This window comes from Pinus tabuliformis, chromosome 8 (genome assembly GCF_031772625.1).
Source record: "Pinus tabuliformis cultivar Carrire ecotype Pingquan chromosome 8, CPIR1, whole genome shotgun sequence".
Classification (NCBI taxonomy): Eukaryota; Viridiplantae; Streptophyta; class Pinopsida; order Pinales; family Pinaceae; genus Pinus; species Pinus tabuliformis.
Window position 1 is genome coordinate 1053137824 of NC_142294.1, and position 24340 is coordinate 1053162163.

The window sequence follows — 24340 nt, forward strand, 5'->3', positions numbered from 1 at the left end:
TCTTGAAGGATAACAATCCATTTCGATTACTTCCCCCCAGCAATTGACGTGACAAAATGTATGTCATCGGGTTGCAATCTGAAATCACGGTCATCGTACGCAACAAAATATATTGACAAAAGTGTTAGATAGCTTGGACAGTTGCCAAGGAAAACTTCTCGACATAAGCATAATAAGTCTCTGTTTCAAGAAGATTGTGGCTAAGATAATAGATAACGTGCTCGGAACCATCATCATTGTCTTGAACCAAAACCATACCAATAGTACTATCAGCGGTAGCTAGATAAAGCAAATAGTCATGATGATAGTTGGGTGGACACAACAAAGCAGTAGAAACAAGAAGTTTCTTGAGTTGCTCGAACGACCTTTGGGCGATGTCATCCCAAATAAATGGAGTGTCACGCTTAGGAGACGTGTGTAACCTTTAGCGATCTCGGCGTAGCTGGGATAAAATGATGTAGGAAATTGGCCTTTCCCTGCAAACTCTGCAATTGATGCAAAGAAGAAGGAGGTGGGAGATTTAGTATAGCTTCGACCTTAATAGGATCGAGATGAATGCCTTCTTTAGAAATGATAAACCCAAGGAGTCTTCCAGATTCGACGCAAAAGACACACTTATGCGGATTGAGACGAATATGGTAATGTCTACAGCAAAGAAAAATCTAGCAGAGGTGGTTCGAATGGTCAGAACATTTAGCTGAATGAGCTGAAAGATCATCCAGATACGGTTGAAAAATGTGACAGATGTCATGAAAAGCATAGGACATTGCTCGCTGGAAAGTGGCACCGGATTTTTTCAGTCCGAAAGGGAGATTTTTGTAAGCAAAAGTACCCCACGGGCAGGTGAAGGTGGTTTTGTGTTGATCGGAAGGAAAAATATTGATCTGGTTGTAACCAGAAAAGCCATCCATAAAAGAGAATATCTCACTCCCAGCACAATCATCGATAAGCTAGTCAATAAATGGAGTAGGATAATTATCTTTCGGACATGTGGGATTGATATCGCGATAATCAACGCAAACCCTAATAGTGCCCTGCTTTTTAGTCACGGGGACAATGTTAGATACCCAGTGTATCAGTGGGATAGGATAAATAAACCCTACCTTGAGAAGTTTCTCAACTTCTCCTTTGATGGTCATGGCTTTTCTCGGGTGCACAGGGCGTAAACGTTATTAAACTGGCTTTGCACCAGGGTACGTAGGTATCTCATGTATCACAATACTTGGATCAATATTAGGAATTTCTTCATATGACCATGCAAACACGTCACAGAACTCACGAAAAAGTTTAGTGTAAAGCCAGATATCCTTTGGAGAACAAGTAACTCCAATGTGAATATTTTCAACAATACCTGGTTTAACAAAGATTTCGATGGGCATGGTTTGCGTAATATTCGCCATATTTCCCTCAGAAAAAACCTCATGAGTCAGGATAGGCATCTGAAGCGGCTGAGAAGGAATACAAGAAGCAAACTTACCTAGACATGTAATCATGGCCCCATGGCTTGCGAGAAATGAGGAATGATGATGATGATATAACCAAGGAGGATCCTCAAAAGACATAGTCTCAAGAATTGCTTCATCGAAAGGAAATGTCTCTTGTAAGAGATCTGAAGAAACAATGTTTCCAAGCTAAGGGGATTTCACATACATGTCAAGAGATTTGCTCAAAGGAGTAGAGTCGGAAGATGAAACTGAAGCTAAAATTATTTCAACATAGTTGAGCTCAGCAGGGCTCAACAACATAACCTCACCCCATGAATCTACTAGATTTGACCGGGGGAATCACTCAAGGATCAGGATTGATAGAAATCATATTAACAGAGGTGACATTGGGAGGTGGGAGTGAAAAAGCACCCATAAGGGTAGGATCTTTAAAAATTCCAGCATCCACACTCTCATATGAAATACTAGTATGCTCCACAAATGGAACATTGCCATCCAAGGAAGAGAAAGCGAAGAAAGACAATTGATCGACTATGACGATTTTCCCCTGATGAGGAAAACGAAGTACATGAAATAACGATGAAGCCACGACACACATAGCATACGTCCAGATTCACCCCAACAAAAGATTGTAAGTCAAATTAGCGTAAACAACTTCGACTTCAACATTAATTGTCTTCCCTTCCAGGGTGATAGGAAAGCGTGGGAGAATACCAAATGGACGAGACTCTATTCCATCAAAGGCTTCCAAAGTATTAGGAGATTGACTCAAAGATGGGGAGCTAATGGCCTTCCAACAAGCAACAGACATGATGCAAGTGGAGGCACCCTCATCAATAATAGTATGATGAACATTCTTTGAGTTAATGATGACTTGAATGAGAAAAGCGATTTGATGAGGCAATCACGGTACATGGTTCTCAAGATCGAATGTAATTAATTCCGAATCGGCTAGGTCAATGCCACCAATGGCTGATAGCAGAGACTTCTGTTGGGGGGAAAACTCTGGAGAACTTCCAAGGCAAACATAGCCGAAGGGGCTTGGGCTAAGTATTCAACAATACTATAGTGTTGCGCGGCATGAGCATTGGGGCTATAAGAATATTTCTGGATAACTCCCTTAGTAGGAGGTCGAATGACAGACTTGATGCTGGGTCGTTCAATATGAAGAGGGACAGAACTGAATGAAGGAACGTTTGAAGGGACTTCAGGTTCCTTGCCGGCAGCCGAAGGATATTATTTCGTTCAAGTATTCACATGAATAGGGATAGTCCCAGCCATAAAAACTTGGGAGCCAAAAGTGGAAGAGGACTGAGGTTGATCAACCACCATTTGAGTTTGCTGGGAGGGAAAACGCTCTTTAAGTACAATAGGAGTTCATGAAGTCCCCTTAAGCAAACGACTAACTTCAGACCATCTAGGACAGTCTTTGGTGTAGTGATCCTCATCACAGATAAGACAAGGATACTTAGGTTTGTGTTTAGCACCATCATCAGCCTGAGGTTTAGGAGGATCTTGCTTCAGTGGATCGGCCTTATTTTTACCTTTCCCCTTCTTCTTACCTTTTGAAGCTTTATCTGCTGTGGTGGACTGAATGGCATTGACGTCAGAGGTTTTACCAGTATTAGATGTGGACTAAGAAGAACCTTCACTAGGAGCAGTAGGTTTTTGCTTCATAGGAGTCATGGAAGACTTTAAGGAAGATGAATCAATTGAACCAATAACACCATCAACAGAAGGCATCGACGGAGCTTTAGAAGTTCCAGGTTGCGGAGGATCAGGTAAGACATCATAAAGCGTGCCAGATTGGGAATAAACCAAATCGAGATACTGAGCACATGCGATAGCTTGCTCTTTAGTAACACATGCACCCATAGCGATATCTCAGGCCATCGAACTGAAAAAATAGGTAGTAAAATAGTGAGTCAGAAAATGATCAGGGATCCAAAGCTTAATCAAACGACATCGCCTTCTCCAATCATGAATATGATTGGAGATGTGAGTAGTTGTGTCCTGTTTCAGAGAAGTAAGGAGATGTGTTCCCGTTTCATAACGAATCGGTAACTGAAAATGGGTAAGAAGCAAATTGAAGTCTTGGCAAGTTCCATGAGCGAGTTCAATATACCATTTTGAAGCGGAACCAGTGAGAGTCCTTTGAAAAAGTCGGAGGCGGATAGAATCATCAAGCCATGAGTTAGAAGAGCACCAGAGGTGATAAGTCATGACATGCACCTAGGGGTCCTCTCCAGATTTACCATCAAATTTAGGACAATCACCGGGAATTTTGGTCAGAATTGGTGGCCAATATGGATTATGAAGGATTGGATCGTTTGCTAGCTTGGACACATCGAGCAATTCCAAGTTTTCCAGAAAAGGTAATTGAGGGTTAAAGGACATCATAGGCCTCTAATAAGGGCCAGATTAGGGTTCCACCCAGAGACTTGCTGCCCCCATGGACTTTGTCCATAAGGGTTATAGTTGGGTGGGTTAATGCCATAACCTGGTTGTTGTCCCAGATTTTGACCGCCAGCAAACCATTGGTTACCAGCTTGACCAACAGGAGCAACATATGGCTGCTGATAATTTTGATAAGGATTGTCCTGTGGTTGTTGATAATTTTGATTCAGAGCAGCCTAAGGTTGCCCTTGGAGTTGCTGAGGTACTTGGAGACCGTATTGTGGCTGGGGTCCAAACCGTGCCTGAGGCCCAGGCTGCATTTGATAAACAAGTTGGGATTGAAATCCAACTTGAGTTTGGAGATCGGGTTGAGCTTGTAGTCCAACCTGAGTCTAGAAACTGGGTGGGGCTTGAGAAACAACTAGCGTCTGAATGCCCAGTTGACTTAGAGGTGGGTTGAGTTGACTAGATTGATGTCCTTGTTGAAACTGGGGCTGACCCAACTAGCCGAAAGATTGCCTTGTTGATACTAAGGTTGATATATTTGTCCAAAAGGTTAAGCTTGCTGGGTGATAGGTTGACCTTGCTGAAAATGAGGCTGGCCCATTTGACCAGAGGGTTGACCTGGCTGGATAGCAGGTTGGCCTTGCTAGAGCCAAGGTTGTCCTACTTGACCAAAGTGTTGACCTTGTTGGGTAACGGGTTGGCCTGGTTGAAAAAAGGCTAGCCTAGCTGCCCAAAAGGATGACCTTGCTGGGCAACAGGTTGGCCTGGCTGGAATTGAGGCTGACTTGGTTGACCAGAAGGTTGCCCTAAATAAACAAAAGAGGCACCTGTGGAGGCCAAAGGTTGTCCCTGAAAGGGTTTTCCTTACAGGCCTGAAGGTTGCCCTTGTAAACCAGAAGGTTTCCCTTGTAAAGGTTGGCCTTGCGGACCATGATAAGTGGTGTGATTCCAGGCAACCGAGAGTGGAATGAAAATTTCAATCGTGGGATCTGGAGGGAGGGACCCAGTGTGATAAATATGAACCCCTTGAGGATCATAATATTGCAATGGTTTATGCTGATAGGAAGGCGATTGGGAGCCCAGAGGGTTATGATTCAGGTTTTGAAGAGAAAACATGTATTGCTCATATGACCATCCTTCCAGAATGAAATCGAAAGAAAGTGGTATATTACCCGTAGGGTGAATAACTCTGGATGCCAAGGATGAAGGACCACCATTAGTGGGTTGAAAAGAGGTCCCAGTAACAGTAGTAACCACTGAGGTAGCAGTAAATGCACTAATGGAAGGAGCTATCGAGGCCACACAAATAGTGGGCATTGACGGAACATACATGACAAATGTGACCTGAGTTTGAGGTGTGGAAATTAAAGCCATGAAAGGCCCTGAAGTCAGGGTTACAGTACGAGACCACAAAAAGCTCTGATTTAAGGATGTGGAAGCAATGATGTTAGACAAGGCACAATAGCGTAATGGTAATGACATGCCAAGAGTATTGTTAAAAGGAAAACCTTCTGGGGGAAAAAGAAGTTCTCCTCTTGACACAAGGTTCTCTTTGCCGCTAACAAGACTCGTCTCATCCATGTCAGAAGAAGACATTGCAATTGAAACACTAGGAGGAGTAGATGGGAGATCTTCGTTTAAATAATCGCAGAGAGGAGTCCAATCGATATCAAAAGGCTCCTCTCCCAGATCTCGAGAGTCAAGAGGCTGAACACTTGGAACAATAGGAATGGTACCACCAACAGTCGATACCTCAAAAGAGACAGGAGATGTACGGTCTCCATCGCTTGGTAAAGAGGACGGGATTGATGAGTCTGCCAGGATTGCCTAGCCCAAAAGGTCTAGGAGAAAAGATATAATCAATAAGGTTGCAAAAAATCGGTTAAGACGTGATCACAATGCGGCCAAGATTAATAGGTAGAATGTTATCGTGACAAATAAATTTTATGACGCTGGAATGAAACTTTTCCTTTTCATGTTTAAAGAGTTGAGAAAAAGGCTAAAGATGAATCTAGTCACCTTCGAAGTTTAATGAGAATGAAAGGACAAGTGCTCAGATGATCCTTTTACTTTTAAAGAGTAAAAAAGGAACAAAAGTGTCTGCTCTGGAATTCTAGGCAAGAGGTTTACCAGACAAATCGTAAAATTGCATATACACCTTGGTAATAAAATGAAAGAGAAATGACCAACAACTTTCCATATGGTAGTCGATCTTCTCGAATGTTGTGTTCGGTGCGTTACGACTCGTAAGGAAGTAGACTCGGCTTCCTATGGATAATAGGATGATAACCTAGTGGGGTCTCCTTAAATATATGTGACAGTACGGAGAGCACAAATCCGTACTAGCATCTATCGTTTCACAAAAGGAGGAATCATCCAACCTTAATGAGAACAATAGGAACTAGGTTTAAAGATGCCAGAACACGTCTCTAGCCTAGACCTCTAGATGTGTGAACATTAGGTTCCAATGCGTTTTTAAGTTCATTCAATAGATTTTAATATTTAATCTTGAATTAAGTCTCAATTTCAAGGCCTTATCGAATGTATCTTTAACGCTCCTAGAATGCAGCTAGATGAGAAAAAAACCATTCCTTTCGATGAACCACTACCTAAATGAGGGTAAGGAGTTCATTTCTAGGTGAACGAAGACAATAACAAGCAAATGCAAGAACAACAGTGCAAGCAAGTAATCCAATCAATAGGAAACACAATGCATCGATTTTTGCGTATCTTGCAACTACTATGACGAAAAATGAAAGATTTGAATTTGACTTTTCAATTCCTAATCATAAAGAATCTACTAATGCAAACATGCTTTCATTTTCGTATACTATATGAGTGCAATTGTTTTTGATCTTTGGAGTAAATAAAAAACAAGATAATGCAAAGCCTGACTGATCAAAATGCAAATGTAATCTATGCTTCAATAATGAATGGAAATCAAATCAACATAGCAAGCTAGTTTGATCACTAATCACTATGGATCAACCAGGAAAATGGGTAAGTAGCAAGAGAATAGCTTCAAACAAATCAACAAGAATGTTGTGGATGTCTTTCAGAAACTTGAAAGGACAAGCAACCCAAAACCACTGAATTCTTGATGGGGCCATAAAAGACCTAGGTCACACAGTCCAAAAAGCCAAATGTCATACAAATGGAACCAAGAAAGACATGCCTCAGTAAACACAATCAAAACAAGCTTAACAAGGTGAAAGAAACAATAAAGGACAAGCTACACTAGTCTATTCAGGAGGCAGGGCTGTAAAAATTAACCCTACAGGAATCGTCGCAGGCATAACACTAGCAACATGAGACGATTGCTAATCATCGCAAGCATAGCATGGTCAACTGAGTGATGTCGTTGCAAAGGTACACCTGTTCTCAGCGACAGTCCAATTTTAGTAATTGTCGTAGCCATATGGCAGGATATCCGCAACGTACAGTGAGGGTAAAGAGAACAGGAGTGATTCATCGTAGCTGTTAGGAATTAAACAGAAACGATCTCAATAAAGAGGGAAAACAAGGCAAAAACAGCTGAAAGACACTAGGCTTATCACTCAGATAGTGAAGTGAACTACCAGATCTACTCCAATGATCCAAATAACTAATGGTTCAATCCCAAAACAGAGAGACACTATGTAATTCAATCAAAAACAACAAGAGCAAATGCAAGAGACAACACACAAAGGATCTCGCCAGTGGAGCCGCCAACTTGTGATGCAAGTAAGTTCCCTGTGGGGACAGAGACAACCCCTCTAGCCCTAGAGTGGGTCTAGTCATAGAAAGACAAAGACAATAGCTAATTCCTTAAATAGTTATCGTTGAATAGGCCTACCTTATAACGATGTTTGATGAAGTCTTCGTCACATCACTTCAGCTATCGCTTTCTTCTTATTAGGGCCTAAATATACCTTAGGCTATGAAAGGCTAGATCTAGGGTAACATCAAACCACGCTTAACCTGGTAGCTAGCCCTACCAGGTCGGGAGAGGGCTATCTCCTTGTAAATCTTAGGAAAATATGGCCAATAAAGCTTGAGATGATTGATGTAATGATTGATTTTAGGCTAGGTATGTGTACAGAGGTGTTTGATTGAATTTAGGATGTGTTTGTTGGCTCAATTGTGAAAGGCAGATTTGGGTGTGGGGAATGGACACAACTTTGCAGAGATCTCTATGGGGCGAGGTAGGAAAATGGTTTAGCACTTAAGATTGAGTGATATGGAGAGATTTTAGACTGGTGAGGAGTTGGATAGGGCATGAAAAACTCAGGGATCCTCTTCAAACAGCTGAAAACATAAATAACTAAACAAACCCTAGGTAGAGCACTGCAATTTCAATGGATTCTACCTTTTATCCTTGTTTGATTTAGTTAAGATGAAGCAAAGTAAGCTAATGGCATACCTAAATAACATGTAAAACTTGCAATTATAGAAAAAAACACAATACCAAATCAATATGCCACAAGAATCCCATAAAGTGCTGCAAACCCTAGTCAATTCCTTAGCCAAACTGCTGAAAAGAGTGTACAACAATGCTCAAAGCATTCACGAGAGTCCAACCTTCTCAAATGACTAAAAAACTACTAGATATAGGCCTCAAACAACTCATGCTAGGCTTTAGGGGTCAATTTCATGAGTTTATGAGTTGTTTCAACAAGATCTAAACTAAGAACTGAAAATTAGGCAGTGTAACAACATGCCTCTAAAACCTAGGAAACTGATTCATTCAGTTGCAAACTACTTCTTCATGATGAATTTGCCTCTATGAGTGAAAATTTAGCATAATTACATCAAACTCCATCAAGTCACATTAAATTACATCATGAGTTTAACTATTAGAAAGAGAAAAGTTAAACTGTGAAGAAACTAGGCGAAAAACAGATTTTTTTGGCCAAAATGAGCAAATTTCCTCCAATGCGTCGAGCTGATTTCCCTATGCATAACGCCTTTTTGTAGCTGATTTTGGAGGCCTTCTTGTGCACCAAATTTTCTCCAAGGGGGCTTTTGGCGAGGTCTGCCTATATACTTTCTAAAACAAGTGGAATTTTTGAATTTTGCCTCCATTTTCCCATCCAAAATTGAGTTCTCCCAACACTGCATCATGTGTGTCCAAAAAGGGGCAGAAAGGTCATTTTTGACGTGTTTTTGACCTTTTTGGAAACTAAAAACCTGTCAAAATTTCTTGGCCATGTGAGGGAATTCATGTTTTTCCATGAAAAATCCAAAAATGCAAGCCATTTTGCAAAATTCCTAGCCAACTCAATGCGTAGCACCGGTGGCACGACGCATTGGGCAGAAAAACCTGTTTTTTATGCCAAAAATTTCAAAATTGCAAAATGTTTCCCAAATTTCTTGAAATTTGAGCTGAGTGTTCCTCATCAGGTGCTGTGTTGGGCTAAGTAAGCCTCAGCCAATATTTGGAGTCTATTTTTTTCTTTTCGCTTCCTCATGACTTTCTTCAACTTGGCCTTCAAATCCCTAATTCTCGCTTGGCACACCTTGATTCTCGCCAAGTAGTGGTATGCCATGTTCCTCAACATTTTTTTCTTGTTGTTGGCATTCTATAGCATTCTTTCTAAGTGCATATTTTTCCTCGCAAGCCAAGATTCATGATCAGCTTGAATTTCCCTTTCAAGTGTTGTCAATTTGGTTTTCCTCCTCTTGGCAGCTTGCTAGTTTTTCTTTATGTTTTTGAGCTCCATGGATGAGTGAGACTGATGAGAGGAGGATTTGATGCTAGATTTAGGGTTTTGGGGGATGAAAGGATTTAGGGAATAACATTTAGGGATTAGGGATATTTGATTAGGGTTTGGGATAGTGGGATTAGGGATTTAGGGTTGGTAGTTTAGGGATATGGGGAATATGGAAAGGGTAAATATAAATGAAAAGGGAGGGAGAAAATGAAATGAGGGAGTGAGGGAATGAGTGAGTGAGAATGATGGGAGTGGTATTTAGCAGCAAAAAATGCAATCTATAAACCCTATGCAATGTTTTTTCATCAAACTGCAAGGAACTAGGGTTTCAATATTTCACTATTAAATCACCAAGAGGACTGAGACAAACTCATGCATTGAGCATATTGGAGTGTGAACTTACTTGGGCAATGACGAATTTATAATCATGGGAGATTTAGTGAAATATTTGAATTATTTCAGGAATTGAAGTCCTGTGCGCCACGCTGCCCCAATGTGTAGCGCCAGTTATAAAATTACACTGTAAATCACTGCCCAATGTGCCACGCTGGATGAGTGCGTAGCGCCTTTTTTCAGACAATTTTCGGAGGCCTTCCCGGTGTCCAAATTAGGAGTGGGATAGCTCGTTGAAAATATTATTTAGTCTAATTTTCAACGCAACTTGAATTTTTCAATGTGGAGTTCATTTTCCCTGTCAAAAGTCAAATCTCCCAAGACTGGTCAAAATGTGCAAAGTGAGGCTACCTAAAGGCAGAGTGTTGTTACAGTCAACTTTTGAAGGTCTTCCTCAACCCCAAATTGAGTTCATGATAGCTCATTGGAAAGCTATTTGTGTCTAGGTATCATTTGACTAATCAAGAATGTCATTTGACCAACCAAGCTAGGAGAAATCTTGATTTGCCCAAGGTCACTTCATAGGTGCATCAATTCTCCTGAGGCAACTGTATTTTTGAAATTTCTCTAAAACCATGACACCTGTGTAAAAAGTGAAGGATTTTTTTCTTCCTTGGAATATTATGGACAAAAACCTCTCTCAGTTTTCCAAAATTCATCGTTTCTTGCTCAGAAATATCATTGGAGTAAAACTTATCTCGATGTGTGGAACAGGGGATTTGTCGAAATGAAGTGAAATGAAGGGGATAAGGGGCTTCTAAATTCTTGAGAAAATTTTTGAAAGTAGGGAAGGATGTTAGGAAGTAGGGGAAAGTGGAATTTTAAAGATTGATTTAGGGGAAGGGGTCGAAAAGGGCAAAACACAGGTCTAGCCTAGAAAATTGTTAAGTTGTAGCAAGAAACTAGGGTTTGTGCGAAAATGAGGAATTTGAGGGATATCAGTGATGGGAAGCGTTTAATAAGGTACATTAAGGATAGGGGAAGGTGTATGAAAATTAGGATACAAGTTTTGCTGATGATTTGACTATCCAAGAGAAATTACCTTCAAAATCATAGGAGAGAGAAATGAACCTTACCTAGGCACAACTGAAGCATGAACAAGGTGTAAAATGACCCATTGGAACCTGACATGATGATGAAAACCATCTGAATGATGGTACACTCAGCTGAATGGTGACATGGACCGACATTTGGACAACTTTGACAGGAGTAAAAGTAAACCCTAGACCTAATACCCAGTGACCAAATTTTGCTTGACCTAATACCTAGTGCCCAAAGGGAAGATCCCCATCCACACACAAAAAGGAATTAAAAGGATAGTAAAACCCTAGAAAAACAATTTAAATGTTTTATAAGGAAAAAGGATGATAGAGGATAGAACATTAGTGGCTTATATTGACAATATTTTTTAGGCGAATATAGGGATAACGAACAACACAGTTAATGATATTGGAGTAGATACAAGATTCAAAAATACTATGGTAACTTAACCTACTTACCATAGGATTTGAATCAAGGCTCTAAATTTAGAAATATGAATTAAGGGAAGGACTTTCTCAAATGCTTGGAATAAGGGTTTGTTTAACAAGGATCATGAAACAAATATTATCCTTTCCTACTTAATAATTTTTACATCCATCTAATAAAAAATTGACAAAGGTAAAATAAGTCCACTTACTAGGTTATCGATGCATTCATCCAAGCTTCACAATAAATTGTCAATGAAAAGATATCAAAACCCACATCAGTAAAGTTCCTAAGAAAGTCGTTCAACTCATCCATCCACATAAAAAATATAAGATAAAAATCATATAACTTTTAGACTTGCTAAGATATTTCTCCCCGAATCCAACCATGAGAAAATAAGAGGAAGAGTCTCTCTATTTATGGGGGGAGAATCAACTTCCTCATATAATAAAATATTATTTTCATAAGTGAAATACCTTGATCTAGCCTAATGAGGGGGTAAAAACCCTCTCTACCTATTGAATAATCTAAATTATAAATTTTCAGGCACATCCATGCCACATGTACAAAAGCCACGGGTTAAAAAAAACTCAACAAAGGATATATCTCCCAAAGAAGGAAAAATAATGGGTTTTATGGTGCAACATCTAGCCTCCAAAGTTCAATCACAGATCCTCTTCAAGTAACTTTGAAACTTTCCATCAACCATACTCTAAGTTCCTTCAAATGTGGGTGTGCAAACCTACCAATGTTGAAATAATCATTCAATAAGGGTTGTTTTATGCAGTGAAACCGCAAGTTATTCATTTGTGAAGAAAGAAAATACCATGAGATTTAAATGTGGGGTTCCAAGGTGGCGTATCTAGTCTAAAAGATCCTTCAAATCATACTAGCTCGATCATCCAAGTTATTAACACTTGATTTTGTCATTAAAAAGACACCCAAACCTTGTCCATTTCAGTGTTATTTACATTATTTTCAACCACTTGTATACATTTTTATTGTATTTTCACTTAATAAAGATGAATAAAACCACAAAATGGTATTCTTATTATTTTATTTTAATTTAAATTAGTAAATTAAAACATTGAAAATTCATATTTTATCAACATTTAGAGGAGTAAAATTAATTTGATAAATTTTCATCTGTTGAAATATTTGTAGATACTCTCGGGAAAAACAAAAACATGGGTTTTAATCCTTGTTTTCAAAGCATGGTGAAATTCCTATTAGATTCGTAGAAGCCAAAGAAAAATTCTCTAGTTAGCATGGAAACAACAAGGAATAGCTCATGGGAGTAGGGACATAATCCACATTTTTTCCAGAATGTATGACTAGGCATGCAATAAATCATCTCAAGGATTGACTGAGTTATTTTTGGAAGCTATATTAGTGTGTATTTTTTCACTAGGAGACATCATAACTCATTTTGTTGTATTTTGATTTGTATAAATAACTAGAGAGCATAAAACTAGGAGATCAATACTCCATACAAAAACTTTCAACTAAGATATGTAACTTAGTTTTTATTCTTTCAATATATCAACATTGAGTTCTAGTAGTTAGTAGTTTTCATTGTGCATTGGCCAAGTTTGAAGGCCCCCCACACTATGGCCACATGCATTAGTTTCATGTGTAGATAGAAGTTATGTCTTTACTATGCATACTTCTCATAGATAACAACATTGTTCCTACTATGTATACTCTTAAATAAATGCTTTCTTTTCATTTCTTTAAAGTTATGTTATATATCAACTCTTTATTATTTTAAATTTTAGATAACATTACATTTGATATGTTGTAGCTTTTGGTTAAATTTCATTTGATTAGCTATGGTTTTGCGATCATGTTTTACTTACTTATGCTTTAGCTTCATTTCTAATCAAGTTTGAATATGTTTTCTTAGCAAGGAATGAATTGGCCTTCAGTGTATTGATATAATATCCTTTCATCTATAGAGCTGAAAAAACACATTATAGTTGGTGATTCTATAATTAGGGACCACAGTATATGCTGCCAACAAAGTTAAACTTGATTAAGCATATTTTTATTTAATATTAGTTAAGAAACCTTTAATTAATGAATGAGTGTTAAGATTATTTTCAAATCATTAAACTACACATTTACTAGAGTAACATTGTATAAGCCTTTAACGTTTTTTAGGAAATGAAACCTTATATCTCAATTTTCTACTAGTAAAATTGCAATAGCCCTAGATTGAAAATATTAGTTATTATTTTGAAGTTTTATTTCTTTGTATTTAATTAAATTGAGTATAGATAATAGTTATATTCTTTTCAACTATAGTATCAATTTGAATTTCATTCTCATTTTTAACCTTATTCAAAACTTGCACTAATTACTAAGTAGAAACTTAGAAAAAACTAAAACTAATTATTCACATACAATGGATGCACTTCACAGGTATATCGACCTTGGTTGATAATTAGAGTCTTAAATTATGCAACAAGTTAACTTGACATTTGGCATTGTTTTTTGGGAAGTGCAATTGGAATTATCTTTAGAGAGTGATAATTTGTTTTTGTATTTTTATTTTCCTTTAATATAAACATGTAGGAGGAGTGAAGATAGTAACATGAGAGGTAAGAACCTATGCATTAACTTTATTGAGTCTTCACTAACCCTCATCATGTTTATATATGCATAATTTAATTAGACTTAAATGAAGTAAAGGCCGGTCTATTAGAAAATGAATTAGAGTGACCAAAGAAAACCACCCGCAACTAATTTAACTCCAAGAATTGAGGTGGTATAGCAAAAATCATCATGAGATTGAAAAATACAAGAAATAAAAATAAGCATTGGCCGAGGAAAAAACAAGAGAAAGAAAAATACAAACAAGTTCATCCAATGAGAAATCATAGGATAACTATGAGAATTAGACTAAAGAGTTGTCGGTTCTATTGGAAGACAAGATGGCAAAACAAGAGGAAGAATAAATTAACATGGAGGTTGCATTAGCAAGAGAAGGAGAAAGGAAGGCAACAACATACCATGGTGAAAGAGGATCCAATGTTGAGTAACAACGGAGAGAATAAGAAATGTAAGAGGATAAGGATCTAGAGAAAAAGTAGTAGAAAACGAAGTTACTTTTGGATTTCCCATTTTGTATACACCTATGACCTTTGCTACATAGGTAAAAATTAAGAATATACCACCATTTATCCTTCCAATTTTTTATGGTGTGTCAACTGAAGACCTTGATGCATTTCTTTCTGAATTCGACATTGTGTGTCACACTTATGGATATACAAATGATACCCATAAACTTAATTTATTTCCAACCACTTTAAAAGGGATGGCTTTAAAATGGTTTATCGGGTTAAAAGAGCATGTATATCATATTGAGATGATATGCGTAAAATATTTCAAAAGAAATATTAGACTTATTGTAGGCTAGAGACTCCAAAGAAGATATTTTCAGGATGTCTCAATAGGAGGGTGGAAACTTAGGAGATTATTTAGAAAAGTTTAATTATAACTTAAAAAAATCCAAACATACTGCATTAAATGCAAATAATATTGATATGATTTTCTTAAAAGAGATCAAAGATGTATTCATATACATACTTATTCTTATGGGAGCATGTGATATTTCTTATTTAACTTTTAATTAGGTTTTTGAATTGTGCATAAAATATTTTATGGGGAAGAGCTAAAGATGGCAAAGGGATAGAGAGATACCCTTTCCAAAATAACCAAGTCATTTATATGAAGCATGACAAGGAAATACAGGAAATCTATTAAAGAATTTTAAAATTGATCTCTTAAGTGCACTTGGTTCATAGATATATACATTAAAGTTAAGAAGAGGCAGGAAGGAAAATTGAACTATTGTCATTTTTTCACAAGTGTAGAAAAAAAAATTCTTAAGATATTGTCCATTAGATAGAATTCAACTTTGTGGCATTTTTTGTAGAAAATCATTCAACAAAAAATTGTGCAACAATTCCAAAAGTAAAAAGAACTTACAAAGTAGAAAGTGAAGCAGTTAAATCTCTATACTATAGTTCACCTATAAGGCCTTCGTAGCCTCGATAAACATGCATGAATTAATATCCTACTCAACAATTTCCTCAATATTATAATTTAAATCATGTACAAAACACTTGAAATGCTCAAGCCCAAAACCAACCCTATCAATAGGGTTGGTGAGGGCCTACTTATGGAAACCAACCTCCTTACAATTTTAAAACATAGTATTAGCCACCCTTACCTCAACAACCATTCTCATAACAAGCTTTCTCTCAACAACCATTTTGATGACAAGATTTCTCCTAGCCATATCAACAACAATAGTACCCTTTAAATCAACAATTTCTTGTTAGCCAATATTCTAAACCTATACAACCAATGTATCTTGTAACTCAATAGCTACAATTTCCTTCTAACCAACCACCTTCCATACCTACCCAATTACTATCCCATCCAGTGGAAAATCATAACAAAAAATTGGATAAACCAGTTTATAATGTTGAAGTAGACACTTTTCCTACTCATTCAATTGTTTTTGTACAAGACATTTACTTAAGGTTTAGAAAAATACAAAAGGAATTCCCAAGACTCATAGAAGAAGAAGAATAAAAGCTTCCTAGTAAAATTGGCACAACGATCACACACTAGTGCCAACAAGATCAATCACAGGTAACCAAATCACCTTTTTTATGAAAAGATTGAATTTTGGAAAAATAGTGACCCCTCCTGAATATGATTTTTTATATGAGTTAAAGAATATTTGTTTTATAATTCCCTTAGTACAAGCTATAAAATACATTCCAATATATGCCAAGACAATGAGGGAATTATGTACGAAGAAATCAAGGAGGAAAAGAAAACATCCACTAACAGTGCAAGTTGTTGGAAAATTAGCTAATGCCAAGAAAGATTACAACAACAAGAAATTGTTGATCTAGGTGTATCAATAGTTACAATTATTATCAATAAGATTTCTATTCCAAATACTTTAATTGACTTAAGCGCAACTATTAATGTAATGATAATGGAAAATACCATATTAAATGGTTTCATGATCCATTCACACACAAATGGATCAAATCCCATCCCCGTTTCCTCCATTTGAAAAAAATCAAAGGATCTTATATCGAGTGGTTTGGTAAACAATTTGTTTCCCTAGCTGTGTGTAATGCGCCCTTACCAAAATTCCAATAAATACAAAAGAATTCTCAAGACTCTCTTTTAAATATTTTAACAAACACTTTGCATGGACATATTTATCAAACACTTTATGTGCATAATAAATGACATATATATAGAAGGGACATTTCACCACACACTTCTAAAATAAAAAGTTCCTCATAGATGTTTTTCTTCAAATGTTTAACATGCACCTAAGAATAAATCCTTACTCAACAAAGAAACACAATAAAATCTACTGAGAAAAAAATGACTTGAGCTAAATTTCATTGATCCACTAAAGGAAATTACATGGTATTTTAATTCTTTAGAACCTTAGAGCTACTTCAACAAGATGATTATAGATAACTTGGTTTTCTCAGAGTGACTATGCTCCAATGAAATTTGGTTTTCTTAATATGACTCGACTCCTCCAATGAAATTTGGTTTTCATTCTTCCAAGTAGATGTATCCAACTCTAAAACTTGGTATTGTCAATTGTAGATATAGTTAAGGTGAAACATAAATTCAGTTGTCAATAGGAAGGGACTTGGCCTTCCTTAAATATTGAACTCAACCTCAGAATTAGCTTGACTTAGCCTCCAAGAAGGAACAATATCAACATACAAGAATGATATAGACTTTCTCTCCATACCAAAGTGGAATTTGTCCTACAATAATACCAACTTTCCTGCGATAATTTTTGTGATTTGGCATTCTATAATTGATAGAGCTCAGCTTCCAAATTTTCACCCAACCTGATGACAAATAAACACAACAACCTAAAGGTATTACTAAAAAAAGGGTATGCTTATACTGACTTACTGGTCGTAGAAGACATGGATGTAATAAGATGAACTAGACCTCTTATAGGATGTAAACACGTCTTGCTTGAAGATTAATATCTCCATTAAATGATACTTTAACAAAAGGTTGGTATGGTACTGTTGTAATGAGTTCTAAATTGAGAGAAAAACTTCTAGAAAACTTAGCCACCACCTATATGAATTGGCCTCCCAAAATAGGCTACCATCAAAATAAAATTAACCTTGTTATAGATAATATAGGCCCTCCAAATAAATGGGATTTCACACTCTAAAATTTAGCATACATCCTTAATAAACACATCCTTCCTATATATAAAATGAATAGTCCATTGGATATCCAATGCCACTGATGATGGATATTAGACGACATCAAGAATGCAATGCAATGGAAGAAGTATCAAACAACCAACGCAATGTAATGGAAGAAGTATCAAACAACCAACACAATGCGATAGAGGATTAGATAACCAACATGTTGTCTAATGATTTGGTGTTGAATATCCATTGGGATCCAATTGGTTTTTTCCCATGATAGCACGTTGGAGAGTGCACAAATTCGATGCGAACACTCTAACGTTGTCCCATCAAATATGCGACAACAATGTAGAAAATCCAACTAGGGAAATACAACCATTGAGCATGGGAAATATGACAGGTAAAACGACATCCAATGGTCCCATTGTACATCTGACGATGGGATTCTAAACTTTAGGCTTCAAAAAGCTAATGGAAGGATAGGGGGCGAATCCATTGGTGTCATTGTTCATCCAACGGATATAGTGTTGGAAATCCAATGCCTTTTGGCATATTAAAAAGAAATTAAGATTTCCAAGGAAATTCTCTTGTGCGAAATTTATTGAGCTTCAACTCTCACTTAGGATCAGATTTTCACAGCTCATTTTGGAGCTCATCCATCGGGAATGGAACCCACGTATATGGAAATTTCCCTAGTTTATAATTTATAACTAGATGAAATGCCAACATACTTAGTTTTATAAAATTTATAATTGACATTGAAACATTCTAAAGTGCAATAATTGTAGCCTATGCCTTCAACAAGGCCCTTTACACATTTTTATCAAATGCCAGTAGATGCAACATCCAAGTTAGTCAGAGAAGTACTATTTTAGTGGTACGTACCCAATTTGAAAATTTTCAATAGAGTAAAAGGGTCAATGTTATATAAACTAATATTTGAATTAGATGTTATTGTGTTGAAATGGAAATATAATGTAACTATTTTAATAAAATTTATAATACAGACTTGTATTCTAGTTTAGATAGTAGTTTAATATGTTGGTGAGACCTTCAAACATTATCATCAAATGTCACTAGCAGACATGAAAGAGAATTCAGTCTCATTTAGTTTTGTAGTGTTGAGTGTAGAATGATACCTTACAGTTGCATCCAATGGTGGATTCTTTCTAACAAGGCAGGTGCTCACAATGGGACTTGCACCCAATGTAACTTGGGTAATCTCCTCACCATGCAAAGTTTGTGAATAGCATATTCTTTAATAAGCATGAAGTTTCATTTGAATTTTGAGCTTTATTAACTATTTGTCTATCAAATATTTGTAAGCCCAAAATGAAAATCACCCAACCATGGTGAGAATTCAGATACTTACCTCACAAGTCATAAAGATAATACAAAATCCTAGTGAGCTCTTTCCAACAAGGTAGGGGCTTTTCTCATAGTTGGACTTCCACCCAATGCAGGTTGGGTAATTGTTTGGTCAATTTAGTGTGTCCTAAATTGCTATATAAATTGTTAATCTGGGAGTCGTAAACTGCTGAAGTGAAGTGCACTATATATGCAAGATAACCGATTTCTTACTTCTTTGTCGTTTTTTATTTTTGGTTTGTTTTTGGGTTTATCTTTTGTTGATTCCCTAATGTGAGATGGCAAAAGTCAAGTATGGATATAAGTGTTCAAGGCAATGGTGACCTCTAAAATAATTTCCAAACTTCAAAATTCTCAAAAAGGTTTTAAAACTTGCAGTGATGAAATCAATTCCTAAGAGAAAATAAAAATGTACCAAACAGTGAGCTAGTGACAATGAAGCCCAGTATCCTTGTTGCTGTAAAAAAGAAAAAGAAAAAACTGAACTTAAAGCAATTCAAAAACTGTAAGCAAAGTAAACTAAATCATATTACGTCAACTCATATTCTGACTCCTCACCATTCGACTAGCTCTGGCTATAGGAGGTAATCATAAACAAATTGAGTAATCTGATATCTAAATTGCATAAAATGAAACTAAGATCAAACTACGCATTCATACTTCAATCCCTCACCATTCGACTCGCTTTGGCTATAGGAGGTAACTGAAAATGACATGAGTAATCTAACCACTAACTTGCAGAAAAGTAAACTAAGTCATATTACATCAACTCATATTCTGACCCCTCACCATTTGACTCGCTCTGGCTATAGGAGGTAATCATAAACAAATTGAGTAATCTGATATCTAAATTGCATAAAAGTAAATGAGAAAAACAAAACTGAAAGAAATAACAGTGCTAGAATTATACCTAAGAAAATAAATCAGCAGAAGGACAAGATGATTTCATGTCATTAATCATTAAAAAGATATGTGCAATTTCTCGGGCTGTCTACTAGAACCTGAAAGAAAAACACTGATCAGTTAACAGTCATTAGAAAGCATAAAAGAAACTATGGACAGCAACTATCATGAATACCAAAAACTGTGTAATATATACAAGCAAACGATTATGGCATCAGTAACATAAAGGAAGAAAGCATGAAATTATACAGTAATTACAGAACCTTGGTGTACAGGGGCCCTCTGCAACCTCAGCCAATCAGCAATCAGTCACAAATTGAACTTAAGAACACTGTCTTCTCATGTATTAAAATGCAGTCATAACATAAAGATAGAGTCACGGCACAGTGGGCTCGTAAAACAGTCAAAATTACATATACAAAGCTAGCTAATATGCGTATGATAACGCGTTATTTATAACTGAGGATGATACAACTACTTCCTAAATTTTGCGCTACTAAACAGACACGTGAATAACCACGTCCGGAAATCTAGCAATATGGTAGTCGTGACAATTAAATCCAAGGAGTGGTGGCTGTTAGATTTGGTTCACAGAACAGTCCACAGGTGTTAGCACACCTCCTGAGATTCAGGAATTTGCCACGCAAGTCTTCACATGGTGAAAAACAGAGTCCTGCCACTGCAAAACTCTTGGGTTGACCACCGCTTTGACTGTCCTTGACCATGGCCTTTTGTGAGTGATTCGACTGAACCAAGGGGACACGTTCCATGTCCAAATCATTTGCAGCTTGCCCATGTGGCCGGATTCTCCAGTAGACACCTGTAACATAGACTTCAACAGAAAGGCTGCGGAAAGTTGAGCTGGCTGCAGAAAGTGACAAGATTCCGCAGCTGACTGAGCAAAAATCTAAATCAAACAACAGTCACAAGAAATAGTTAGGAAACCATTTTATATGCTCTTTTTAAACTAATATGCAATGATTTTATAGCTTGGTGGTTCAGGTAACTAGAAAAAAAGGCTAAAAAGGTGTATAGGGAAGATGCAAGTTTGGGACTCAACAGTAATCTATTCCCCATATAAGGTTTGTGGAGATTATATTTAATGATAATGATGGAGTTACACTTGACCTTTATCAACAATTCATTTATCAAAAGTGTTTGGCGCAAACCTCACAACCATGGTGAGAATATGGATACTTAGATCTCCAGTGAAAATGGGATGTAGTAACCTAGTAAGCACCTTGAAATTGACCTTAATTTTCATTAGATCTGTTATCACAAAATCAGGCACTGAAGGCTGCCAATCAGTAAGACTCTGTGTAACTATTTCAAACCAGGCTTTTGACTAAGGCTTAGCCTCCTTAGTCTGAGAGGGCTCTCTGAAAGGTTATGAATGTTGACTAATGACAAGATGGCTAACTCTTACAAGACACATGAACAAGTATGTTGGCTGGACAACATTGAATTGATTCCCATTGGGCTTATGGAGTCACTCATATCTCAGTAAACAATAACACTATCTTTTCATAGAAATCAGGGCACTTAACATCTAAATGCTCAAACATAACTTTGAAACCACAGTTTGCAAAGGCATACAGGAAGTCAGAGCATGATCCATGAGTTCTGAGTGATTATGCATTAACAAAACTGTAAAAGAACATTAAAGAAAATATACCATCACACATTTGAACAAGAAGATCCTTTGTGAATCCTGAGAAGAAAAAACAGTCATTTGCATTACTGAAATCTGTTTATACATAAATCAAAACAGTCTTCTCCAAAACATCCAACCCCCATTACATCAAAGTTTGATCTATATATAGAGATACACCCTTAACTAATTTGAGCTTCCTCCTCCAGCATGAGGGGAGCTCGATGACTGCTACTAATTACCCCTATCTACCATTTAACTGACTCATTAAATACAATAAGCGCTAAACTGGAATTTTAAAGAGTCCTAATTAAACTAAAACTCTAATTCTATCCTCCTCGTACAATGATTCTTTCTTGCTCCTTGACACCTGTCTCCTTTCAGTTTGGCCGAGATAGCTAAGAAAAGGATTCAATGTTCCAGGCTAGCTTTGGATGCTGGATGCGTTGATGGTTCAATAATATTAGGATAAAACCCCTGTTTTTCCGGTTCCAGTCTTCCACTACCTCTTCGGAAATGTAGCAGCATGTCTCCAACTCTTTAATATCCCAAAAATGATGAGCATCACCATATTTCCAAATGTGTTGGAAGCTTCGTTGATGAATAGGTGTGCAAGACAAAACTCCCCGTATGCAGCTCCTTCCAAACCCTAATGACCGATAATAAAGTGCCTTTACAAGCAAAACTTGAACTTGAACCAAAACATTACACTTTTACAAAGGTACACCTGTCATCATTTGAATGGCTATGCTAGTTTCATGTGGTCTCCTAAATGTCCCTTAGATGTTTCCTTTGAAAATTTTCTGATTATTCCATCGAACTGTTTGCCTGTATTAAAAACAGCACCTACAGTAGTTTCGCAGTTTCGTAGCGCGCTACGAAACTGCGAAACTGTTTAAACAGTTTATCTTTTCTCTGAGGTATTTACTACTTATACCTCCAATTGCTAAAACTCCTTTTTATATGACAGGGATCTGGATGCCTTCAGATCTTCAATTTTCATTATCCCAAGCACCTCCAGCAGTATACAAAAACAAGGCCATGAGAATACCAGAGACCATTGCAAACATTAGCATTGAAGCAACAACTTTGGCACCAAGCAAAGGCTGATCTGTATACTGACCCAGAATCTTAAATGAGACACCAATTAAAACAGGAGATACAACTGCTAAAGCACCAGGCTTTATCATCTCCCGAAGTGAAGCAGTTGCTACTATTGCAACACAACGCGCATAACCTGGCTTCTCTTGATTTGTCATTATGCCAGGTCAATCTATAAAGTGCCTCCGCTTTTCCTTAACAACTTCCTGGGCTGTTCGACCAACTGCATAACATGCCCATGCACTGAATAGGAAAATAAGCATCGATCCCAATAGACCTCCAAGAAATACCTTTGGAATAGCTATATCAACCTGCGTAAATGGTTGATGAGCATAAGCTAATACTTCATATAGGCACTGAATAAAAGAAAAGAAACTAATGCAGCAGATCCAATTGCAAAGCCTTTGGTGGTTGCTTTTTTGGTGTTCCCGACTGCATCAAGAAGATCTGTAATTTCTCTTACACTTTCAGGCTGTTGACTCATTTCCACAATTCCACCTGCATTATCAGCTATTGGCCCAAACATATCCATTGTCAAAATATATGCTCTCCACCTGTATTAACTTTGCTGAGGATTGATAATTTTGAAGGATCCCTTGAAGATATTCCCTTTTCAACATTTCCACTTGCAGTTCAAAACTAGTGACTGAGATTGGATTATTTAGCTTCAGCTGCTACGAAACTGTTGTTCTGGCTGAAAAATATGTCTTGGGACAGAGCTCATAATTTCTCACAGAAAACGTATTTGGAAAAACTGAAGGAGGTTTTTGTGAACCAATCCGTGCTTAACAAAAGCCTCTCTTGGTTTTTTAAACACTACTCCAGCTACCCAGAATCTGTCTTTGAAAAAGAGGTGTAAAACAGAAGATGAAAAACTGCACCTACAGCAGTTTCGTAGCGCAACTTTGGTCATTAATTTCTCTCAGCTCGTAACGGATTTGAGGAAACTGAAGGAGGTTTTTTTATTTCAGTCTGTTAGGAATAAAAACCTCTTTCCATTTCCCAAAATAGGCTTTCAGTTGCTTTAGAGACCTCCTGGAAGTTTACTAGTAAACGCAGAAAGCAGAGTTTTTTATGCTGAAACAGGCTGCTACAGGGGTTTCGCAGCGCGCTGCAAAACTTTGAAGCATATCCTTTCTTGAAGTGAGATTTCTTTATGGAGATACTTTCCCTTGGTGGTACCTCCTGTACTTGCTTGAATTGCTACCTCACCTGATAGCTGCTTGATTCGCTGCCTCGTTTGATGACAATATATGAGAAATTTTGGCATTAGAATTTTCAGTGATAACAAGATCATAATCAAAATATCTCAATAGATAAACTATTTCCATTCCTATGTGATTGTAAGGGTATAAATATTTATCCCTTGCAACAAAACATGCTATAATTTTCCCAAAAGAAAAGTGAAATTTATAAAGTAACTAGTTTCACATGTCGATATTACATCGAATATAGACAAGTTACCTTCTAAAATAAATAATAATATGTATAAAATTATTCTATTGCAACTACACTTGGTTGATATGCTCTTACTTGTAGGATATCTCTGATGATTATCTCTTTTATCACCATTATGACTAAACATAGACATGAATAGGGAAAAATTGGCCTCGATGGTAGAATGATTTAAAGAGAATGGAATGGGGTTGCAAAGAATCAAAGAAAAAGCTAGGAAATACT

At 37.0% G+C, this 24340-nt stretch overlaps 1 pseudogene; it reads right to left on the minus strand.

Annotated features, from left to right (window-relative positions):
• Window positions 1-22551: 22551 nt before the first annotated feature.
• On the minus strand, window positions 22552-23991 carry LOC149238968 (pyrophosphate-energized membrane proton pump 2 pseudogene; annotated as a pseudogene).
• Between the last annotated feature and the right edge of the window lie 349 nt (window positions 23992-24340).